This window comes from Bemisia tabaci, chromosome 1 (genome assembly GCF_918797505.1).
Source record: "Bemisia tabaci chromosome 1, PGI_BMITA_v3".
Taxonomy (NCBI): Eukaryota; Metazoa; Arthropoda; class Insecta; order Hemiptera; family Aleyrodidae; genus Bemisia; species Bemisia tabaci.
Genome location: NC_092793.1, coordinates 66003049 through 66017833, shown reverse-complemented (window position 1 = coordinate 66017833; position 14785 = coordinate 66003049). Strand labels below are relative to the sequence as shown.

The following is a 14785-nucleotide window of genomic DNA, read 5'->3' as shown; positions in this document are numbered from 1 at the left end:
AAAAACTGCGCAGTAGTTGTAGAAGTTAGCACAAGAAAAACATTTTTGGTACCGAAAGACATGTGCTTAAGGACACTTTAAAGGTCCAAGTTGGAACAGATGCGTTAACTTCAAGGACCTTTATGCAACTCACTCAATTAATGAAAATTGAGCATTTTTGAGTTACCGAGTTGGTGTGTTTTCGTTCTCACTGATTCATTTACCTTCCAGATCGAGACACCCTGTATAATCTTACACCTTTCCAGCGGTTTTTTCTTGTTGCGCAAATCGCTCCAAGGTTTGCAGTCTATCATGATAAAGCGCCCGGGAACGGGGGAGTAAGTTGCCCGGCAGAGGGGCGAGGGGCGAGTCAGATTACGAGCTAAAACGCAAGTAAAATGGTAATGGTCCCGAAAGTCATGTCGGAACATCTCGGGAAGCCGGAAAACCGGGCGCGGGCATCGTTAAGGGCTCCTAGGCGGGATCTTAAACCGTCGGCCGAGAAAATAAAACGCTTACAAGGTAGCTCTCTACACTACTCGCTTGCAATGCTTACATTGATAAAGGTGAAAAACCTCACATTCGCGGGGGGAGAGTAGGCATTACCCGAAGATAAAATGCCTCTTTGAAATTGGATTTTCACGACTACACGCACCTTTCAACTCCCTCATCTCCCAAACAGGTGGAAATGTACCATAATACGACAAGCTGACATCGCTGACATTCTGCCGTTATAGCGAAGAAAGTGTAACTATTTGGATTGCATTTTGCAAAAAGGAACCACTAGCATTGCAATGATGCTAAGATTGTGCAACTTCATCCTTTGCAATAAAATTGCGGAAATTGCGAAAATCTATGAAATTTAGATGGTAATTTTTGTCTTAAATTTACAGTTTTTAGCGAGTAAAATAGCAACTATTAAGGGATAATCGGGTTTTTCCTCCAAGACAAGAGAAGTTGCACAATCTCAGCAACATTGCAATGCTAATGGTTCCTTATTGCAAAATGCAATCCATTTTATAATCGAAATTGAGTTTCCTTCGAAATTCGTCTAATCTCTTTTAGATGAATCACTGAAATGGCTAAAACAGCAAAATTCGTCTTATTTCCATGAAAACGAAACACGAAAAAACCGTGAGTAACACAGCGGAAAGGAGCATTATTCCTCCAGAGATCCAATGAAAACAGTGCTTTCAAGTAAAATGCCGCCCTTTTTCAAAATATCTAACCTATAAATGTGTTTGTTGTGTGTCCGAAACGCAACCACGAAAGCATGCAGATGATATCACTTACGGCTTTCTTGCTCAACACTAGCCTAGTATGAAAATCAATTACCCTTTTGGTACATCTGAAATGAAATTGGTAAAATTGTAATCATCTGAACGATTTCTAGGAGTCTTCTAGAGGATGGGTGGCAATTAGAAACAGAACGGAGGCTTCTTTCGATGAAATATTTCGCTCAGATGCTAGTGAGCCCATTCTTTCGAAACCTTCACTTTTGCATTTAAGGCCCTCTTCGCTATCACGGCAATATTAAATCGTATACGTATGAAACGAAAATGTCAATCTCACTTGTGGAAGCTACATTAAGATATGAAGACAGCATCAAAGAATGCACCTACATGACGTTTCTGAACGCTCATATAGCAAAGATAATACTTGAATGTAGTTATGGTATATGGTTATTCACTCATCCATTTCATTTGTTTTGCAACAGTCCAATCTGCGTAAGATTTTCCTTGAAGTTGAAGTGCGTCATGAAATTCGGTTTTTAATCATATTTTTGTAATTTTTGACCTCTCGACAAAAAAACAAAACAAAACAAAAAAACAACCTCTTGAGCGCGAGTTCCTCTACGCTGAAAGGAAAAATCGATCATGCGGCGCGACTGTTTAGTATTCGATTACAGACGAACTAAATATCTTTGTTAAAACAAACTTACGGTTCTCAAGATCGAATTTTCAAATTTAACTAGACTGAAAAAAGTTATAGACTCATCTAAAGGTATAGAACAGATCGATCCAAATTGAACAATGAACATTCGAGTCACATGATCTAAGTTTTTTTTCAGTATGTACGATGTGGCATTAAGCCCTACTGGTTTCATGATAGTATCGATTGAGAAATATAATCAATGACTTTTGTTCCGTATAACTTATGAGTCATGCTTGCTCTATCTATACTTAATGAGAGTAATGTCTGCATATGATTGATTTGAAATCACTCATACAAAAAAAAAATTCCGTCTGGCTTTGTGAGTATAAGGACGAATACAGAAATTTAAATGAACTAATTGCTACAGCTATCCGTAAAGATTTAATCAAACGTGCAAATCACTGTTCTTTTGCCATTGTAGGTAAGTAGGTAAGTACCTAATTAAAAGGCCATAAAAAAGTTAAACCCCTCGGAGAGGCGAAAGAAACTGGTTTCGAATAGTTTTCCGAGTGGTTAAAATGCATTCGCACTTCGCAGTGATACTTCACGTCCCGCCGGCAAATGGAGACATTAGAAAAGCTCCACCCAACATTACGGAGCGAAACACCACTTCAGTTGGCGCTCGAAGTCTATAGCGGCGCTGAAAAGCTCTGGGGAGCGCTGTGGGGAGGGGGAGGGGGGCGAAGAAGGGTGAAGAGGGGTGGGAGGGGCGCTTCATAAAACCGTGACCAGCTTTTATTATCTCGACTGAATTTTGTCTCGGCCATAAACGGGATCTTAAAATTTTGACTCCTCGCTTCCCAGATAATCCGCAATCCCTTTAAGACCCCCACCGCGTCGCCGCGCCGACAAACGGGAATCCATTACGCTCTAATTCGATGATCGCGACGCCTGACGGGTGGCGCCGGCAACCCGCGCGACACCATGTCCTCGTTCCGGGAGCGCGACGGGCGACGCACGGTGTGGCGAAAGGCCGGTTTGCCCGGACATGCGCTCGACAACTTGCGTTTTGTTGTCAACTGTGGCCCTAAAACGCATCATTCTTAAGTAAGGAGGACATTTCCAGAGCAATTTTTGTCGTAAATTTCAAACCTGCCCTTATTTTTACCATTAAAGTGATGAAAATCTGAGAAAAATTGCTATTTACATAAGTTGTTCCTGAAAAATACTAAAACATTGATTTCCACCTGGAAACTGCGGTTTTAAAACGCATCATTTTCAAGGAAGGAGGACACTTCTGAAGCAATTTTTGTCGTAGATTTCAAATCTGTCTTTACTTCTACCATTTGAGTAATGAAAATCCGAGAAAAATTGCTATTTACACAAGTTATTTCTGAAGAAGACTAAAAACATTGATTTCCTGAACCACCTCGAAACTGTGGCTTTAAAACGCATCATTTTGAATTAAGGAGCGTGATCATAGGGTAATTTTTGTTGCAGATTTCAAAACTGCCTTTATTTTTTACCATTTGAGTGATGAAAATCCGAGAAAATTGCTATTTACATAGGTTGTTCCTGAAAAGTACTAAAAACATTGATTTCCATCTCGCAAATGAATGCATTTCTATAATTTAAGCGTTTGACACTTCTTAAAATATTTGCAGCCATCCTTTTCTCTTTCCACCTGGCTTTATGAGCAGCATTGTACGTATTCATATTTGTATATCTTAATACTGCTGTTAATATAGGAACAAAAAAAATTGAATAAAATAGAAGAAACGAGATTTTAAACAACATATCTATTTGCCCTTCATGACCAAACGAAACGTTAACTCTCGACTACTTCATCCACTACCATATCCAGCTAATTAGCTACATCCAGCTTAATTTATCAATATTAATATTTTTTTTTTTAATTTTTGGTAAAATTAGTCAGACTAAAATTTGTAATAAGTATATATTTACAATATTAGTTCTATTAATATTGACTTTCTACAGGTGAAATATAATGATATTCTACATGATATTCGAAATTTCTATAATTGCCGTGTTTATAAGTATTATAACATGAGGATACCAACCAGGACGAGTAGTAGTCACATTATTTAAACTTATAATAACAGTTCTAACTTCTTTACCATTCATTATTAGTATGATAAATAACAGAAAAAATTTAAATTTCTGAAATATCCTATTCATAGAAGTAAATAAATTACGCTACTACTGCTGCATCCAGTAACTTTTTTTACACGTACTTAGCCTATTTTAACCTTTGACCACTTACCTGCGTGATGGATCTTAGAGAAATATCAACAATTGGTTGCGCGGAGTGATAAAAACCGATTTCGCGCAACCGACTTCATATCAGATAATATCATGCTGCCGTCGGAGTAGCAGATATTAGCAGCTAAAAATTGTTTAGGAGGCTTCTCAGGGGTCCTGTGGGTCTGCCCCAACAAGTCCCAGCGTGGCACTCCTTGGCACTTGGAACGAAAGTTAATATAAAGTTTTATTTTCAGCATTTTCGGCGCGAGGACTTTCAGACGGCATAAATCGTATTCAAACCTATTTACGGCTACATTTTAGTAGTGAAAAATGATTAGCAGCTTGCATAGAGTAAGATTACGTCATTGGAAAAGGTCTCATTAAATTTTAAAATAGGCTAAAGAATGTACAAACATTGGTGCGTTTTTAGAGAAAATTTTAGATTGCCGACTTAACGGACTTTAGAGGCCTGTACCATCAATATGGGGGATGAAAATTTAAAAACTATCATCAAATCCATATAATATAGTACTCGTAGAACACATTTCCGGTCCTAAACATTCACAATCCCGGAATCGACCATGTCCGACCTTTTACCCATATCGCCACACCGTGCGACGATGCTGGCTCCCCGAAGCCCGGATAACATGTTTACGATAACAGCGGACCGACTCAGTCCGAGTTCTTTGACCTACAGGTTCGGCGGATGGGTGGGGATGTTTTTTGGCTCTTCCAAAGTAATACTCTCATAGAATTAGTTGTGAAGAAAAGAAAAATATTCTCAGGGAAAAAGGAGATGTTTGTTTCTCAAGAATCTTGCTGTGAGTGGGTACAGCTGTTTTTGTCATCGATATTTTGAAATGACATTGTTTAGGAAAGAGGGTCATAGTTTAAATAAGTGTTTCAAATTATGTTTTTTAATGTTGAATCAAGCTGAAATAACGGATGTTACGGTTTGTAGGGTGTCTAATAACATTGAATTTTACATTTTCCTGATTTTTCCCGATATTTTAGACAAGACCTAAACTAACCAAACTTAATTTTTGGCGCGAATAAATTGACACTCCTATGATGCAAAAATTTATCATACTTAATGAATCGAAGAAAATGTTTGAAAAATGCTGAAAGCACCCAGTATTTCCCGACCCAAGACTGATTTTCCTGATAATATCGGAATTCCTGATGTTTTCCCGTCTGTCTGAGTTCGTGAACTTTTGCACCCCTACTTTTGATGAGCTTGGCAAATTAGGAATCAGCTATTTCATATTTCATGAAATTAAGTTAAAATTAATTTTTACTGGGATCTTCCGAAATTATCTGGTCATGAAAATACGGGAAATTTCATTGCAGTTAAGACAACTCATAAGAATATATGCTTAACATGGCTCACGCCATAATGCACATAGTTCTGTTCGGCAGAGATACCTCCAATCATCAAAGATTTATTTATGAATTATGAAATTAAAAAAGGTAGATCGCAGCCCTGCCGTATGGGGGACTGTACTCAGTACTGTCACAGGTTTAGCAAGCCTGCGGACCCCAGCTGGTAGCCCCTGCCTTAAAGGGGGGTGGAGATGGTCACCGGCTTCATGGCGTATGAACCACTCATCAGAGGGGCAGACAGGGCTCATAGCTGTGGTGAAAGCAGCCTGTCTAGGAGACGGTACTCCAAAATCAAACCCTGGTCCTCCAGGTTGGGGGTTGGGGCATCGGGCTAACTCCCCGATACCCGGAAAAAACTTAATGTTAAAAAGCCTAATAAAGATAGCCTCGGTGATAATGGAAAAAAACGGATTTTGCGACACAAACTACGGAAAAGGACAATGGTTTTTGGGACTTGGAATGTACAGGGCATTTCTAATAAATTGACAGAGGTTGTATCGGAGGTAAAAAAGTATAATGTAGATGTCGCCGTGTTAACAGAAACGAAAAAGAAAGGCACAGGATCAGAAAACTTGGGATGTTATGATCTGTTCTATAGTGGTGTCAGTAAAGATCAACGCGCACAGCAAGGAGTCGCCATACTTATCCGGAAAAGTTTGCGTCCGTCTATAACTACTTGGGAAGCAGTAGACCAGCGGATCATCAGAATGCATCTTACACTGCATGGTCACAAGGTGGCCCTGTTAGGAGTATATGGTGTGAATGATGATGCTCCCGTCAATCTAAAGGATCAGTTCTTTGAGCAACTCAACGACGAGGTTCTGAGGGTTGGAAGGACAAGGGAGGTCATTATCATGGGAGATTTGAATGGTAGAACCGGACGAAGGAATGGTTCTAAAGTTGTTGGACCTTTCGGTGAAGAGGCGATGAATGACAACGGTGTACGCATCATTGATATGTGTGAACAAAACGAGTTGAAAATACTGAACGGATTCTACCAACATCGAGATATCCATAAGTACACGTGGGTTCAGCAAACTCGGGGGCTGAAGTCAATCATCGACTACGCGGTCACCAGGCAAACGAGTACCATGAAGGTTCAACAAGTAAGAGTTTGCCGGGGGTTCTCCTGTGGTAGTGATCACCACTTTCTCAAGGCGGAGATTGCATTTCCGGTTAAGTATGGGCTGCAGAGGAATACCTTGCAACATCAGAAGTGCCAGCCACAAGGAACGAAGATCGAACAAGTGCACTACAACATCGATAGCTTACAGCATGAAAGCGTGAAAGCGCTCTACAGGAAGCGGCTGGATGAGAAACTGGGAGTAGAAACTTTCGATACTGCAGAAGAGTTGTACCAGTTCATCAAAAGTTGCATACATTCAGCTGCGAAGGAAGCCCTGGGTATGTGTAATGAGAGCAAGGATGTACAGAAACCCTACTGGTGGGACAAAGAGGTAGAGGAGGTAATTGAAGAAAAGCGTAGGAAGTACCATGACTATCTGGCTTCTAGGACTGCAGACACCCGCGGCGCGTACAGGAAAGCCCAGGCGAGGGTTCGTCTTTTAATCACCAGGAAGAAAAACGAGTCTTGGGAGACCAACTGCTCAAGGATTGACACATACCTGGGGGGAAGGAAGAGTGCTGAGAGCTGGAAGCTGATCAAAGGCCTAAGAAGGGACATGAAACGGGACATTATATCTCCGATAACAATCTCACAGCTTGACGAACATTTTAATAAATTATTGACGGAAGGACGACCAGAGTTTCAAACGGGGAATGCTGAAAATATAGTCGAGGATCACTCAATGGAAATTCGAGTTGAGGAGGTGGTCAAAGCAATCAGGGAATTGATGAATGGAAGAGCTCCTGGGCCAGGAAACATTCCAGCCGAGTTAATTAAATGTGGGACTGGCAAGTTGGTTAACCATCTCAGGGATTTGCTGCAGAAATGCATTGACGGTGATGACATCCCGAAAGAATGGAAAGAGGCCTGGATAACAGCGTCGCATAAAAAAGGAAGGAAGGATGACTGTGGGAACTACAGAGGGTTAGCGGTGACAGGAACGATAAGTAAAATTTATGGAAAAGTGTTGAAAGCGAAGATCGAAGAGGAGTGGACCCCGTTCGAGGCGGAGGAGCAAGCAGGTTTTAGGGCTGGTCGGTCTACCGCTGATCATCTGTTCTGTGTTACCCAGTTAACCGAAAAGAAGAGAATTGTTGGCCAGGAGCTTCATTTAGTGTTTTTGGATATTGAAAAGGCTTATGATAGTATTCCTCTTGTGAAACTCTGGGAAGTCCTAGAAGAAACTGGTTTTAGTAAAGGACTTATTGGGGCAGTCAAGCAGTTTTATCGGGGGGCTTTTGCTAGAATTAAGTGCCAAGGAAGGCTTTCAGACGGTTTTTTTGTCACCAAGGGGCTTAAGCAGGGATGTTGTCTGTCACCGACGCTGTTTAAGATATATCTAGAGCACGTTCTGAAGGAATGGAAAAGAAAGTGTGCCGGCATGGGCGTCCCTCTAAATGACCAAGAAACACTGTTCACGCTATGCTTTGCTGACGACCAGGTAGTCATAAGTCAAGATCACGATGACGCGGAGTATATGACCCGGAAGTTGGTGGAGGAGTACCGCAAATGGGGCCTCGAGGTTAGTGTCCGTAAGACAAAAAAGATGTCAGTCGGAGGTGCTCAGCAAAGCATAGTCCTGGAGGATGGTCAACATATAGAAAGTTGCGAACAATACAAGTACCTGGGGGTGAACCTGACTTCGGATGGGAAGCTGGATCAGGCCATTCGGGACCGTAATCTTCTAGGAAGGAAAGCCATCGCCATGCTTAATGGGATCCTTTGGGACCAAAGGATTTCCAAAGACAACAAGAAGAGGATTTATAACTCGGTTGTCAAGCCTATTATCACCTATGGCAGTGAAGTGTGGCAGTTGAAGAAGCGGACCCAAGAAATGCTCAAGGCGACCGAGATGGATTTCTGGCGAAGATCGGCTGGAATCTCGAGGAGAGAACGTGTCAGGAATGAACGTGTCCGAGAGATAATGGGCGTTGAGGGGACGATTGTGCACGATATCATGACCAAGCAATTGGTATGGTATGGGCATGTGCAGAGAATGGCTGATACCAGGTTGCCGAAGAAGGTGTTGGAGTGGGTCCCCCCAGGTAGGCGACGGAGAGGGCGTCCAGCCAAACGGTGGGTAGAGGGCATCCATGAAGAGATGGAGAGATGCCACCTTCCGGAGGATCTCTACCATGACAGATTCCTGTGGAGAATAGGCGTCGCAGAGCGCCCTAGCGCGCCGTAAAAGCGGCTCATACATACATACAGATCGCAGCCCTTCCACCGAGTTCTTTCATTTCTCTTCAGTATCGCACTCAAATAACCTATGAGTACTGATATACAATTATTTGCTGTGATGACGGCAACGTCAATTATTCGCAGGCGACCTTCCACCCGCCAAGTTCCCTCGCCAACTCCGCCCGCGTGGAGGAATCTTCCATTTTAGCAAATTATTCGTCAGACAGTCCAATTAAATTCGGAGAGCTTTCAAACTTTCCGACCATTCAAAGCGACGAGGGGCCCGTAACATAGTCAGCTCTTGTTCTAACATCCCGACCGCGATCGCGACCGCTCTTCATCAAAAGTGAGGGGCGAAAGACTCCACACACAGTGTTGCGTTCATGCTGCGAGGAATGCGATTTACTGAAAATTACGTTTCGATCCGTCGCTTGGCTCGCATTCGGCAGAAATGAATCGAACCTCTTTCATATTGGTACTTCTAGGTTTGTATACCATCAAACACGTACTTATGGACTGCTCTGCCCTCAGATATCTCCAATCACAGATCTACTCCCCTACAATCAATAGAAATACAAACCCACTTACATGCGATGAACCCAATATTACTACCAAAATTCTGAAACTCTTCACCTCTCTTAATTTAAAAATCTGAATTTTCGTATATACTCCCATTTTCAAAATTCTCTGTAAAGACGTTAATAGCCTGTGACGCTGAATGTCTTAAAATATACTAACTAACTACCGTGCTAAGGAAAAACGCCGTATAAACATTCGAGAGTTACCAAATTTTGACTCCCCGAGATCTGGCAACAAGCGACTGTTGATACGGCGTTTTAACGTACAGGGTGTCTACTAAAACAGGCTGGTCAAGAATAAGTACTTTTATAGTACTTTTTCAGTACATTCTCAAGAAATTCAGTACCTCCTGCAACAGAAAAATTCCGTACTTTTTCGGTACCTCCATTGGACGAAATTAGAAAAATTTCAAAAATTTGAAATAGCGACAAAAATGGCAAAAAATTCCGGACTTTTTTGCGGAATTTCCGCACTTTTATCAGTACTTCCGGACCGCCCCTAAAAAAAATCAGTACTATTTCCAGACTTGTAGACAGCCTGACGTAGCACATCAGTGTAGTGGTAAATTCGTGGAAAACCCTTAAAAGACGCGGAAATCTGCACAGTATTCGTAATTTACGCGAATAGTCCGGCAGTGACGCAGAAGCTGAAGCTTAGCGTCGACCCTCCCTAGCGCCACGCTTATCTCCAACAATTATCGTCCTCGACGGTGGAGGGGGCGGGGGCGCGACAAGACTGAAGGGGTGCGAAAGGGCGGGAGGGGGCTCCGACCCTCCCTGCCGAAGCTCCCCGGTTTCAAGTTGAAGATAACAACAGGTTCTGACAAGTTTATCACTCTCAACCCTCGGAAACTGTTAAAAATAAACAGGGGAGGATCCGGATCCTGGATCCTGTCTCCTGTCCCCCGGCCCCGAGCCGAACATCTGAGCGGTGAGCGGCGCGCGGTTTGGTGACTGATCGCTCGGTTCCGCGGAGAAATTAATCGGGGCGCAGCTGGGAATCGGCGCCTTTAATTTCGGCCCATTAGATTCCCATGAAAAATAGCTTTGTTGCGCTCGGGTAAACTTGCCCGCTTCTGACGAGTAAAACGCAGAGGTATGAAAAGGGAGGAGCCTGAGCAATGGTCGGATCTGAGCTGAGAAAAATTGAATGCACCTAAATTGATTTACGCTAAGGATTAGACTACTGAGAGGCACGTGTCCTTGTTCAAATTCCACGCAGAAAACGTCCAACATATTAAAAACTTTCCAAAATAAAGTTACGTAGATAAAGAAAAAATTACAGTTTATAGTTTATACTGTAAATATTTTCATATACATTCAATCATAAATTTTAAATTCCAACTTTCCGCTCGTCACGAACACTGTAATCAACTTGGCTCAATTTTTCTTTCTTTTTTCCCCTTTTTTACACTGAAAAAAAAGTTACTGGCTATATAGACACCCCGTCCGTTCCGGATTCAGAGGCCGAAACTTCCGGGTGCTGGAGTCGTAGCTTCAAATGCTCCGGGTGCTACACCCGGAAGTTTCGGCCAATGAGCCCGCAACGCGGACGGTATGTCTACATAGCCCGTAAGTACGGCCTTCACAGCCGGAGCTTTTTTTTTTCAGCGTACAACTTCAAATACCATACTAGTGGTGATCCTACGCTTTCAGTTACACCCTCAGTCCCTTATTCAACCAAACAGAGGCAACACTTCTTTGACCATTAAACTCGAGTCGCCTACCCGGGAATCGAACTCTGAACCTCCTGATGATGATCTAAATGTGTCCGTAATTGTGACTACTTACTGTTTTCCAAAGCCCTCAATATTTTGAGTATCAGAGGATATCTTTCCGTTCAATGCGAGACCGAAGTCAGACGATCCACTTTCTGCAAACTATTAGAAGGTGAAAATATATTTCTTTTTTAGAGATTCTTCGACAAATCGCCGACTCAGTTATAAAAGAAAAAATATTCCAGCAAATTTCGGCTCCCTTTCCATTTGTTTCTCTAGAACCTAGTTACATATAAAAAAAATCACGTTTTGGGATCTCTAGAAACTGCTCCCGGTCTTTTAAGATTGATTTCTTGGATCAAATAATCCTGGGTGGCGTAGAAAATGGAATTGTTTCCGGCCCAGATTGCGTGGAGCCTCTAAAGCCAAGGAAAAAGAGCAAATGGGAGGATGAAAGGAAGGGGGGGGGGCTCTTTCGCTGATGCTGTCATTAGCTGAACAGAGGGTTGGAAGTTGTTGAAACAAGTTTACATACATTAGACGGCACAAGTTCGAAGTAATGATGCTTGAAGAAGGGAAAGAATAGCGCTCTTCCTCGGATTATTATTTTTCATAATTTCTTGAGCGCCAGATTTAAGATGAAAGCAAGGCTCCGCTGTTTGCGGTTTCGCATTAGACAAATAACGAGCGAGATTGTTTGAGGAAAAATGTAATAATAGCATATGGATTTGTGGAAGCACGATGACCATGTCAGAATGGTTGGTTGCCCGCATATGCTTGGTAAATACATCTATTGGATACATACATAATTAAGGATCTCCGTTTTCTATTTCACCCCACCGATTTCCAGATCATCCCCAACTTCCTTTCTCCGTGCTGAGGAAAAACATCATACGAGGGGCGTTCAATAAGTAAGTATCCCCCCCTCTCTAAAATCAATAGGAATGAACCAATTTTAAAAAACTTGAGTTCAAAATCTTCCTTAGGATATACTGAGTTCAACAAAACAAACCGCAACAAAATCGGACCATGTGCGGCCGAACGCGAGCCGTTTGAACGCGCTGAGGTGCGCGCCGCTCCCGCCGAATCCGCGGAGATTTGAAGTCCGCGACAAAAGAAGAGCTTCTCTGCCAACGCTTCAGTCGTTCATTACTGACGAAAAATCAAAGAAGTTTTTGCAGAATAAGGGGCTTACCTCACCTCTCCACATAACCAGCTCGATCCAAGCAGGTCTGAAACTGATTGTGAGACTAAGAGAACAGCTTTTGGATACCACGCGTGTAGAAGTCTTTCAACTGGCTGGGGATGAAAGTGTTGACGGCTTGTTGACCTCTTCCACTGATTCAAAATGAACTCCCCCGAGTTTAGATTCCAGAAAGGGAAATAAACGGTGGTCTGTTTTGCCATTTATTACCGTATCTAAAATCTGAACTCGGGGGAGTTCATTTTGAATCAGTGAGAGATGGTCAAACAAGCCGTCAACACTTTCATCCCCAGCCAGTTGAAAGACTTCTACACGCGTGGTATCCAAAAGCTGTTCTCTTAGTCTCACAATCAGTTTCAGACCTGCTTGGATCGAGCTGGTTATGTAGGGAGGTGAGGTAAGCCCCTTATTCTACAAAAACTTCTTTGATTTTTCGTCAGTGATGAACGACTGAAGCGTTGGCAAAGAAGCTCTTCTTTTGTCGCGGACTTCAAATCTCCGCGGATTCGGCGGGAGCGGGCGCGCACCTCGGCGCGTTCAAACGGCTTGCGTTCGGCCGCACATGGTCCGATTTTGCTGCGGTTTGTTTTGTTGAACTCAGTATATCCTAAGGAAGATTTTGAACCCAAGTTTTTTTAAAATTGGTTCATTCCTATTGATTTTAGAGAGGGGGGATACTTACTTATTGAACGCCCCTCGTATAAGCCTTCAGGCGTTGCCAAACTTCCTAGGACAAATCACGAATTTTCGGGGACATTTTGGAATATTTTCCTTCTAATTTTAAGAAAATATCGCTCGTAATTTGATCTAAAAATGTCTGAAAATGTCAATGGAAAAGATAAATAATTTCCTCAAGAATCATTACTTTCTGCCAGAGAGTTTGGCGACCCTCGAATGTTCATACGGCGGTTTTCCTTAACAAGACAGCATAGCCGACCGGCGCGCTAAGCTCGCGATTATGAACGACCCTCTGAATGAAGCTGTACAGGTCTCTTAGTTGAATTTGCTTGACAACTTTAAGGGAAATCATGAATTTCCGCTCGCTATGAATAAACAAGGCTGCGACAAACCCAATCTACGGACCGTCTTCAGGGTAGCCATTTTAATTGACTCGGCGATGAATTCTGTGGACCCCGAGATCAGGACCGCACTCCTTTCCCTATTGATACAGCCTCCGTTCACGCTCCGATGAGTAATCCCCCCCTAAACGGAAATCATATTTCTTTAATATTCCGAAACCTTCCCAACCGACAACTTCAATTTCCCTCTTATCACTTCATCTTGTCTGCATCGCCAACTTTATCCCCCCCCCCCACCCGGTCGCCGTGCCCGGGCGCCGCACAGTGGAACGAACTAATAGAAGAACGGAAAAAAATGTCAGGGGTTATCCCCTAAAATTGTGGTACTACCCCTATTTGTTGGATGATATGGACATTTCCAATTAATTGTATTAGAACTGCAACTCAAGTTAGGGTAGTACCGCAACATTTGGGTTAGTTACCTAATTTATCGGGGTACTACCATACTTAATGGGGGTACTACCATAATTAATCGGGGCACTACCACAATCAATTGGAAATGTCCAAATCAACCAACAGCCTCGTGCTTTTTTTTCCGTGAGAGGTCGGACATGACATTTCTGGCTAAACTTTCAAATTTTTATGTTTATTGCGTCACAATTTCAACTTCAGAAAGGTAATTTTGTTAAAAAATTTCTCGAAAAAATAGACGGAGATACTTTTTAACTGTTTCGTTCCATATTTCCGAAGATATAAGCGTTCAAGGTTTCTAAATTTTGGCCGACTTCTTGCATTGACTCGTTCCATTGTGCGCCGTCCTGTAAGACTAAACGCTTCAATTCCACGTCAATCATCGATTTTCAAGACCTCTAACCAACTCCATCTTGTCTGTATTGAAATTTTCTCGAGGGTTAGGACAAATAGTTAAATACAGCCATTCTTACTTTCATAAACCAATCTTTAGTGTGGAGAGTAAGCATGAACACTTTGCCCTGTAATTAGCGTTACTCATTATAGCTTAAAAGTGGTTGCCACTTTCTACTGGTGCTTCAGGGGACACGAAAGCAACACAGCCGAAATATGGGAGAAACGTGATCGGGCCACATATTTTTAACTTTGCTTTCGAATCTGCGGGCCGATTGTAAAAATTGTGTTTGTCCATGGCCGACATACAGTCGGAAACTCAAGAAGTGCATTAAGCTTGTCGTGAGTTCCACCTGACAAAAGCACGACAAGGCAGTGACATGACATAGCCGACCAATCACGCTCCGCCATTTGACAAATGTCATCTATGTCCGCCCGACAAACGCAAAATTTCAATGAGCGACACCTTATAGAGCATAGTTGCGAGTTAACGTCTCGCGCCATCGCGCCTTCAATTTTGCAGATGCCACACGGACATCCGTCAAGCACGAATAGTCGCATCTCTGCGCCGTCAATACATTCGGTCATTTTGA

The 14785-nt window shown here is 42.5% G+C and overlaps 1 protein-coding gene across 1 annotated transcript in view; it reads right to left on the bottom strand.

The window, feature by feature from the left end:
- The window catches only part of LOC109034587 (uncharacterized), a 450911-nt gene that overhangs the window by 318182 nt on the left and 117944 nt on the right, over positions 1 to 14785 (bottom strand). The gene's annotated exons all lie outside the window — the stretch shown is intronic.